The sequence below is a fragment of the Mustela nigripes genome, chromosome 13 (genome assembly GCF_022355385.1).
Source record: "Mustela nigripes isolate SB6536 chromosome 13, MUSNIG.SB6536, whole genome shotgun sequence".
NCBI lineage: Eukaryota > Metazoa > Chordata > Mammalia > Carnivora > Mustelidae > Mustela > Mustela nigripes.
In genome coordinates, this window is record NC_081569.1 from 32436170 (window position 1) to 32446080 (window position 9911).

Genomic DNA, 9911 nt, shown 5'->3' on the forward strand with positions numbered 1-9911 from the left:
CACTCTTAGAAAGATCTGGATCCTTACCAGATGTGACTCGGGCTCTGGCTTCACTCTAGCATATAGGATTATTATTGTTTTATAGATTATAATCAGTGTGCATTCAATTTCTAGTGTGGCTTTTTCACTCTACACGGTAAGCGTGTCCATTTATCACCGTCTCTGTGAGCATAATTCCTGACAGCTCCCTGATAGTCCCGTAAAAGTGGACACACCGCTTCACCTAAGCACTCCCTGTGGCTGGACACGTCGCATGTTCTCAGCTCACCACTGTTAACAGATGACGGGCACGGAGCACCGCTGTAGTCTGGGTGATCAGTGCACATTTTCAGAAGAAGAACGACCACCCTCGGAAGTATGAAAGACTTCGATCCGCGGAGTTCAATTGCCGCCCGAGTGGTTTGTGGCAAATCCCTTGTTGGCCAGCGTTTTACATGGGTAAGCACCAGATCATTAACTGTAAACGCTCCGGGGTCTGCCTGGCTGCATTTCTTCTCCTTAATAACATCAGGAATGATTCTTGAAGGTCAAGGTTTTCGAAAAAGGAAGGGGCCCTGCCTAAGTACTGACTGCAGACTATGAAATCAACAGTGTAGTGTCTCTAACCAAAGGCTGAAGCCTGAGTGTGTATCTACCATAGCACATCACATGTAGCTGTAGCCGATGGGGGGGTTCTTCTGTGAACAGCAGAGTGAGGAGCTAGGTAGGGCGGGACCCTACCAGTACCCTGGATTGCTGGATGTTGTCTGGGGCAGGGATCGTCCCCTGCTTCTCCATGCCCACGCCCCACCCCCACGTTCTGACCATCCATCCCGTACGGGGTCCTCATTCCTTGGCATCGGGGCTGGAAAGTTCACCTTCTAGAAGCCCCCAAGGCCCCCACAGCAAGGGCAGGGTTTTCACTAGCTGCTCCTCCAAAGCTTTGCCTAGTATCCCCCGTGTTTGCTGCTATTCAAACCTGCTGCAAACGCTGCGGTGTGTGGCCCTCCTCCCATTTGGCAATTATGTCTCCTCCAGGTGCCTGGGACCAAATGGCCATCTTTTTCTCTCTGCATTTGGTGGTAGGAGGGGCTTAAGGACCTCCTCAGCTCTTTGTAGGAAGAGAAAATCTACTCCAAGTATGGGATGCCCGAATTGACCCTTCAGCCCCTTTCCCAGGTTGCATAAGTGAGCACGCTGCCCCCTCCCCCCGCACAGAGGCAGCAGTTGAAATTGCACTTGAGCATGGTGTTATGTGTGTGTGGATGGGGCAGCGGGGAGGTGTTTCACCCTTTCATGCAACGCCTTTACTATCGATTAGCTCAGATGATTCTACTCCTACACAGTTAACAAGAGGACCCTCACCAGGAGGCTATTTGTCTTTTTTGAACAGGACAATTCTTAAAATTAATCACCTTTAACGACAAGAAGCAAAGCTACAATGGAAGAATGACAGGCAGAGATGAGTCTAAATTACTCAGCAGGGGCCATGTTATTTTGGGCCATTTATCGGTCATCCTCGAAGGTGATGGAAAAGTACAATTTCCTGTTTGGTTGATTGTATCAGAGACCACAGCTGCGTGTCAGAATACACAGGAACAGGCAGGCAGTTTATCATAGGGACCAAGTTGGACTGGACTGAATCCTGGCTGCTCCGACTATAGCTGTGTGACTTTGGCAGAATCACTCAGCCTTTCTGGGCTTCAGTTGTCTCCTGCAGATCTGAGATAATAGCAGTTTGTATTTACTAATGCTGTAAGAGTTAAATGAGAAAATTCAAGTAAAGTGCTTAATACAGTGCCTGGCATATAGTAGGAGCTTAATAATTGTTTGCCGTTACTGTAATTATGAACCTGTCATTTTGCAAATCCCCTTCCTGGGGTTCCCAAAATAATGGCACACCATGTCCAGCGTCTAACAACTCCCGGATGACTTTCATCCCATGAAGCCTTTGAATTACTGCAATAATGGTGGAGAAAAGATCATCTTACTGTCCTACTCTCAGTACAGCCTTGGCATCCCTAAGATGTGTACAGTTCTACCTCCCACCCTCCTTACATGGCAGCAGCAAGAAGCCCACAAGAACGTCCATGTCCCAACACACCATGGAACCACACAAACGGAAGCCACAGGACCGTTTAAGTGGTCATTTGAGCCACACTCTTGCAGCGCTAAATCCAACCACAGATGTGTCACAGACGCTGTCACTCTGTCTTCGTCCACAGTCTTGCACTGAAAGGCTGCAGGGCAGGCTGGAACAAGAAGTAGACAGAGCTAGATTTATTCCTCTGTGATGTTAGGCAGTTAACCTCTCTAAGACTCAGCTAGCTCCACTTTAAAATCTCGTGGTCCTATTTTTCTCACAGAGTTGGTAAAAAAGTTCAATGAAATGATTTAGGTATGGTGCCCATTTATTCTACAAATACGGAGCATCCACTCTGTGATCGGTGTGACTATAGGCAGTGAGGTTAGGGTACTGAACAGAGATGAGATTCCTGCCTTCTCGGACCAGAGGAAACAGACAAGACTGTCTATAATCAGAGAGCTTTCTAAAGATTTTATTTATTTATTTGAGAGAGAGAGAGAGAGAGAGAGAAAATGAACCAGGGAAGGGCAGAGAAGCAGGCTCCCTAAAGAGTAGGGAGCCCCATGCCAGACTTGATTCCAGGACTCTGGGATCATGACCTAAGCTGAAGGCAGACGCTTAACTGATTGAGCCATCCTCTGATGCACACATTTGACAAAATGTGACTCCAAACAATTTCAACAAAGCAGGTATCTAATATCTTACATACATTTATCCAAAGACAGGACTACCCTGGGGCCGGCTAATTCGCAGCTTCTCTGTGCCATCAAGGCTAATTTTCTCCCATCTTTCTGCTCCGACACCCTCAGCATATCATTGTTTGTCTCCAGGCTGGTGTCCTCCTGGGCACAAGATGGCTGCTGAAGCGCCAGGCTGACATCCTCACACGACATGAAGAGAAGGACAGCAAGACAAAGGACACATCTTTGTGTCCGTTTGTTAGTACACGCACCATGTTGCCCTATACCAAATTCCAAAACATATTCACTACCCTTAAAGAAAATCCTTGTGTTCATTTTTAAGAAACCATTTCTAGAAGCTCAAAATATGTGCCCTAAATCTCATCAACTCAGATCGAGTCAAGTGATCATTATTAAACCAATCATTGACAGGAAGTGTGGAATTCTTATGTTTGGTCTATCAAAAGGCCCTCCAGTTCAGCAACTCCTGAAGTACAGGACCATGACCATGACCATGAGACCTCCGAACAGACGAATGAATGAATGAAGGAATATAGGAATAAAATTGTTGGCACAGGGTGGAGCACAAAATAGATACCCAATGTATGCTCCTTTCCCCTACGAATGAATGTTGGATGAGTGGCCTGACACACTCCGGGCTTTCCAATTTGCCAAAATGAAAAAATAAAACATAAAACCACAGTAGCCCCTCCAAGGGAATGTCCAATTAATTTTCGGTGCCCAGGGAAGACATCTTTGCAATCAAGGAACAGCACACACTGTTTCAGAGACAGCGAAGGAGTCGGCATCTGGAGCCTGGATGCCTTGCCAGCCGCTTGTGAATTGCCCAATTATACCGCTTTTCTGATCTTTTTCACTATCCCAAACCGACTGCTCTTCTATTCTTTTTTAAAAATGTTACTCAGTAACAGTAGACCATATTATGCATTTCTGAGACACCTGTTTGCAATCACATTGCCTTTTATGGAACTATTTTGAAGCTTGTTTTCAGGAGCTACCTAGAAAGCCAAAACGGTACAGCCAACACCTGCATAAAACACTCTTCCTGCTTCCTGCTGGAAGGTGCACTCCCCCTTTTTCCTTGCATTATGGGGACCTGGGAGAATAGCATGTGGCTCTTACCTATAGGGTAGCACCTTCCATGCAGGGAAAATTCCAGATCATGCCTGCAGCTCCCACCAGGCGTCAGGGCTAATGAAACTGGCACCTTCCTTTCCATCTCTCCCAGAGCCCCTCGTTGTAGGTGACACGGCAGGCCAGAGATTCCCATCACGGGCAAGTGAGGTCAATACCTTGGTGATGCAGGGACTCGTGGCTCATCACTGGCCTCAGAAATTCAGGGCTGCATTTATTTAACAAATACTGATGGAGGTCACGGACGGCCCCACACCGGGCTGGGGACCAGACCCACGCAGCATGGCATGGACCCTGCCTCCTTCCTTGGAGCATAAAATCCCCATTAATCAAAAAATTCTCCAAAAACATAATGAAACACAACTCTTGGTTTGCAACACCCAGACTGGCCCGGTCCATTACCAGGAAAAAGATAACAGCAGTGATTTTAGTCTTACTGGCAGAAAATTCTAAATACACGTGGAATCCAGACAAAGGAGAAAACAGGTCCTTTACTCCTCTCTGGGGCTTTTTCCTGTCCCTTCCAGGCTGCCTCAGAGGAAGTCAGGACCCGTTCCTTCTCAAGTTATTTTAGATCTTCATCTTTTGCTAGGATCTGATTTACAAATATCTCTTTTCATAGCTGGGTGGATATGTGATAAAGCACACACAGGAAAATATTAATCGTAGACTCTAAGTCAGAGGTCAACAATTTTTTTTTTTTTCCTTAAAGGATCAGAGAGTAAATATTTTCTGCATTGCCAGCCATGTCCGCTCTGCTATAGCCCCTGGGCTCTGGGTACATCATGAAAATGGCCATAGACAATTCGTTAAGTGGAGGGGCCAGGTTCCAATAAGATGTTATTTATGAAGGCTACAATCTGAATTTCATATGAATTTTCATATGTCACAAAGTATCATTCTTCTTCTTAAAAAAAAATCTTCTTCTACTTAAAAAAAGAAACAAACAAACAAACAAACAAAAAAACCAGAAAAACTACTCTTAGCTCGAAGGCCACACAAACAGAAGAGACAGTCTGGACTTGGCCTGTGAGCGTCACGCAGCGGGTGGGAACCTGGGTATTCTTTAGCTGTTGTATTTGAAATTTTCCACATAAAAATGGTGAGAAATGGTCTTTCCTAAACCAGGGGCTTGTCCTTTCCCTTCGTTTTGGTGGTGGTGGCGATGTTTAAGTCAGTATCAAGTACTGGAGGGCTTGCGACTCGCTGAATGTGCCCCCCCTTTCCTCCGTGCGGTGTGAGGGATCTTCCCCTCTGACATCACACAGCTATGCTACGGGGCTTTCTGTGTGTATGTGACGGCAGCTCAGAACAGAACTGCACCGTTTCCCTGAGTGTGCCCCATGTCACCCGGGCCCTTGGCTGTGGGTCCGTCCTTCCCGCTGATGGGGAGGTCTTCTCAGTCACTCGTGGAGCCCCCCCTTGTAACAGGTCTGTTTCCAGCTGGGTTCGTGGTCCCCTTCCCATCCTGGAGACTCTTCTCTTTCTTCTTACTTCCCCTTCCCCAACCCCCCCAGCCTCCCCCAGCCTGTCCACTGGGTCCCTGAGGGGTGATGATGGCTTCCCAGCTCTGCAGGGGTCCTCACTGTTCACCCGGAGAGAGGCTCAGGTCTCTAGGTCACACGCGCATTTCGGGGGAGGCCCTGGTGACACACAGCTGTCGTAAGATCATCTGGATGCTCTACAAAGCCGATGCAGCGGCTGTCTTCCCAGCATCTCACCAAACCCACCAAAGAGGGTTGAGGTGGGAAAGAAAGTTCCAGTCAGTCCTTAGAAGGAGGCAAGCAGGGAGGCGGACCCACACCTCTGGCTGGCCCCATAAGGCCATGGAGAAGACCCCAGCTTCTAGCCCTGTGTCTGTCTCTACTGTGGCCGGCCCCAGGCTCCTCCTCTGTGAAGGAGAGAGGTGGGCCTGGGCTTCTGAATTTTTAGAGCCCTCCAGCAGTTTGCCCTTGACTGATGAAAAATGCCTCCCTCCCCCCTTCCTGCCATCCCCTCACTCCATGACCTCCCCAGGGGTTTCCAGCTTTGCTCCGAAGGGCACAAAGCCGAGCTAGACAGGCACCTCCCATGGCGACAGCCTCGGCTCCGTTTCTCTAATACGCCTCTGTCCCCCGGAGTTCAGAGCCCTCTCCCCGCATCCTCTTCTGCTCCTTGGTTTCTCCAACAGCTTGCGACTGCCCCTCCACTGATAAGGGACCCTCAGGGGACACAGGCAGAGCTTTGGGCAAGACCCTTTCCTCGTGGAGGGGGTGGGGCGGGGGGCAAGGGCTATTCCTCTGTTCCTTTTCTGGTAAAAGAAGATTTTTACCCACATGACATCAAATCCCAGGCCTCAGACAGCCATCCTTGTAACCTGGAGCTTGTAGCAGCCGACACTTCCATGGATCTCTTTGGCTTCTAGGCAAGCTGATTTCCCACAGTCATCAGAGATTGGGGAGGGGTCTGGGAGTTTCCATGGACCTGCGAGGTAGGCTTACCCGGCCTCCTGACATCGCTGCATTCCTTTTGGCTTTATCTCTAAATTAAAACAGGTGTCTTGGCCCCTGCAAATATTTTGGCGAGTATAGCAGCAGTACAATGAAGGAAGGTGTCCGCCTCCATGGCCGGGGGACACGGTTCATTACCCCGCTCCCTCTGCTTTTCCATTTAATTAGGGGGTGGGGCTGCGGCCATCCAGCCAGCCCTTCAGAGCTGCCAGGCTCTCAACTTTTCCCCTACACAGAGACTCCAGAAAGGAGAACCCATCTCTGCTTCCCAGCTCCCCAGCTTAGGGCCCTCACACCATTATGGCTCCTTTGGGGACACCGGCCAGCTCCCACAGCATCACCTGGGGCATCCCTCACGTGGGAGGGCCGGCCGTCTCCCCTGGAAGCCAGAAGGCAGAGGATTCTAGCCTTTAATGCTACTCTTTCTCAGAGACAGAAGATGACTCAGGCCCGGTAGAGACCCAGGAGGTCCAGTGGAAGGCCTGCCCTGAATGGGGGAAAGGGAAGTCTGGTCCTGGGATTTGGTTTTCAGGGCTAGACTCTGTTTTTTAATGTATGTATGTATGTATGTATGTATGTATGTATTTTAAAAGATTTATTTATTTGACAGAGAGAGAGAGACAGCGAGAAGAGAGGGAACACAAGTAGGGGGAGTGGGAGAGGGAGAAGCAGGCTTCCTGCTGAGCAGCGAGCCCTATGCAGGGCTGGATCCCAGGACCCTGAGACCATGAGCGGAACCAAAGGCAGATGCTTAACCCCTGAGCCATCCAGGTGCCCCTAGACTTTATTTTTTAAAAGATAGAACCTGGAGGAGCTCTTGAGGCATGATGAAGTCAGACCTGGGTTCAACTCCCTGCTTGGCAAATATCAGTTTGTAGGATGCTGGGTAAGTCATCCGAACTTCAGTTTTCCCATCTGTGAAATGGGCTGAAGAAGAATAGCTACCAGAGGCAGCTTCTGTGAAGGTTAAAATTGAGATGGACATGTAATGTTATTTATCATAATGTTAGCTTTGGTCTGTTCTCTCATGGTTTGCTTTTCCAATCTTATATAAGTCCTGTGTGAGGGACAATGAAAAAGGAATTTAAAAAAATAGATTTTATCCATTTATTTACTTTGAAGAGAGAGAGAATGTGCACTCGTGGGGGGAGGGGCAGACAGAGAGGGAGAAGCAGACTCCATGCTGAACAAGGAGTCTGACATGGGACTCGATCCTATGACCCTGAGAGCATGACCTGAGCCAAAATCTAGAGTCAGATGCTTTACTGACTGTACCACCCAGACACCCCTAGAAAGGAATACTTTGGAGATCAAAAAGAGGGGAAAGACTGGCATTGCTCCATGTGGTGATGGGAATACAGTGCATGGGTTCCTAGGTGGGGAGCAATCTCACCCAGGCAAGACCCCAGAAGGGGTGACCCTGCAGCCATGCAGCCCAGGAGCAGGCAGTGTGTGGGAGCAGGGGGTGGGGGGGCTACAGGTACTCACCCAGTAAAGAAGGTGGGGACGCCCACTACTGCCTGGCCTCCAGGGTCCCTGCCTCACTTCTGCGCCCGGAGCGAACCAGCATCCTGAAGCTCTCGGTGAGGTGAGAGGGTGGGGGGTAGATCCGAGAGGAACTGCCGGGGATCTCTGCACCGCCCTGGAGCGATGGGCCCTTGGACTCAGATTTCAGAGGACGACGGAGATGAAGAAGCTGGGCATTTCCCAGGTCTCAGAGTCTCAGACCGAGTGCCAATTGTGGCATGAGGTTGACCCCTGGGAGCTGGGGCGGTCCTTCGTTTCCCCTCTATAGAAGGGGGATCGAGCAGTGCAGATGAGAGTTCAGGCTAACACCTAAATAAACACTGTCAGAGCGGTTACCATCTGTGTACTAGTTTCCTGCAGTTTTGCTCTCTCCTGCATTGGACAGTCTGAAGCTGCGGGCTTCGCTGCCCTGAATCAGAGCTTTGCCCAGAACCCCGCTGCGTCCCTCTCGCGGTTACCGTGGTAGTGCCTTTTCTAGGTTAATCCAGGCCATGATGCCGGTGAAGGTCAACCAGCATCTTTGGGCCGCTGCCCACATACCCAAGGGGCAGAAAAAATGAAGAGCCCCAAAGGGCGACTTTAAACAGGCTCCGTGTGTCTTCCAAGATCGCGTTGGTTGGACCTCTTATTGGGCACAGGAGAGGGGTTCAAGGTGCTGCTTGCTGCCAAGGACGGTTTTGCAGACCTTCACCACGTGATCCCATCTGTTGGGACCTGGAGGATGCGCATGGATAGGCCCACATGGTCTGCAATGACCAGGCACCCTGGACAACATGGCACGTGTGCCCAGATGCTGAGAAACCCAGAAGGGCATTTGGGACACACGGAGACACCAAATCCCATGGAGCCCAAAGGCTGGGAGTGTGGAGGGGGGCAAGTGTGACAATGCGGCCAGGGCTGCAGTGTGGGGAGACACCAGGCTGCAGAGACCATGTGGGTGGGACCACAGAGGCAGGCCGAGCCAGGCCTGGGAAGCCCTCCTTACTCTCCTCCTCCCCGGCTGGGCTGGCATGGCTAAGTCTGCACCTTTTCCCAGAGCCAAGTCTTCACTAGCCCCTTCTGGCCAAGGGCACTTCTCCAGGACGCGCTCTGGCCCAGGCAGTCCTGCTCAGTCATTGCCCGTCGTGGACTTGAGATTTCGCAGACCAGTGGCATTCAAATGGAAAACATAATAGCAAGCCAGTGTAAGGGGCCTGCAGTTTCCAATGCCAAGTAAGGTCATTTTAAAAACCCAATTATTCCCATTATCCTATAAAATAGGGGGATTTTTTTTTTTTAAACTATCCAACCATTGGAAAGACGTAACCTTGGAGTCATTCTTGACCACCTTTCTCACGTACCAACAAGCTGCCAGCAGGTTCCAGATGCTCTGCCTAGACGGGACCCAGCTTTTCATTAAGAAAAAGAACGCCAAGTACAAATTTCGGTATAAGAGTGACTATTATTTAGAATGAGAAATCACAATGAATCACATCTTTAAAAAGCTGACAAATACCACAAACGTGACAAAATCCGGGGGAGGGGGTGGATATAACATGATATTTAGCAGTTAACTGCCTGACACACCTTTAAGATCGTTCTCCCCTCTATTTTAGACTGTATGTGCTTTGATCCTTTCTTCACATGTCAACAACCTTGTATTAGCATTTTCCATGGGTAGAACTAGGACAATTCTATCTTCCCTCTGGTATTGTTGATGGAAATTTGCTTTTATTGGTGATTTAGAGACGTTTCTTTCAGCTTCATACCTTCCTACCTGTTAGGTCATTTAGATTTTAAGACTGTGGCCACCATTGGGGAAACGTCTACGAAGTTTCCTCCATAGATGACCTGTCGATGTGTTGTGTGCTCATAAATGGCTCGTCAAGTATATTCCAGACAGGAAAGTGCCTCCGTTTTGGCCAGACATAATGAGAGTCATTCTCCACTCAGAAGCATGCAAGTTGGGGGCACTTGGGGGGCTCAGTCAGTTAAGCGTCTGACTTCTGCTCAGGT

At 49.3% G+C, this 9911-nt stretch overlaps 1 long non-coding RNA gene across 1 annotated transcript; it reads right to left on the bottom strand.

The window, feature by feature from the left end:
* Nucleotides 1–1504: 1504 nt before the first annotated feature.
* LOC132029136 (uncharacterized) lies at nucleotides 1505–8192 on the bottom strand. The gene is made up of 3 exons (XR_009407722.1): nucleotides 7878–8192; nucleotides 2084–2231; nucleotides 1505–1701 (listed from the first exon to the last, which is right to left on the bottom strand). It is a non-coding gene; the product is annotated as an uncharacterized LOC132029136 (long non-coding RNA).
* Between the last annotated feature and the right edge of the window lie 1719 nt (nucleotides 8193–9911).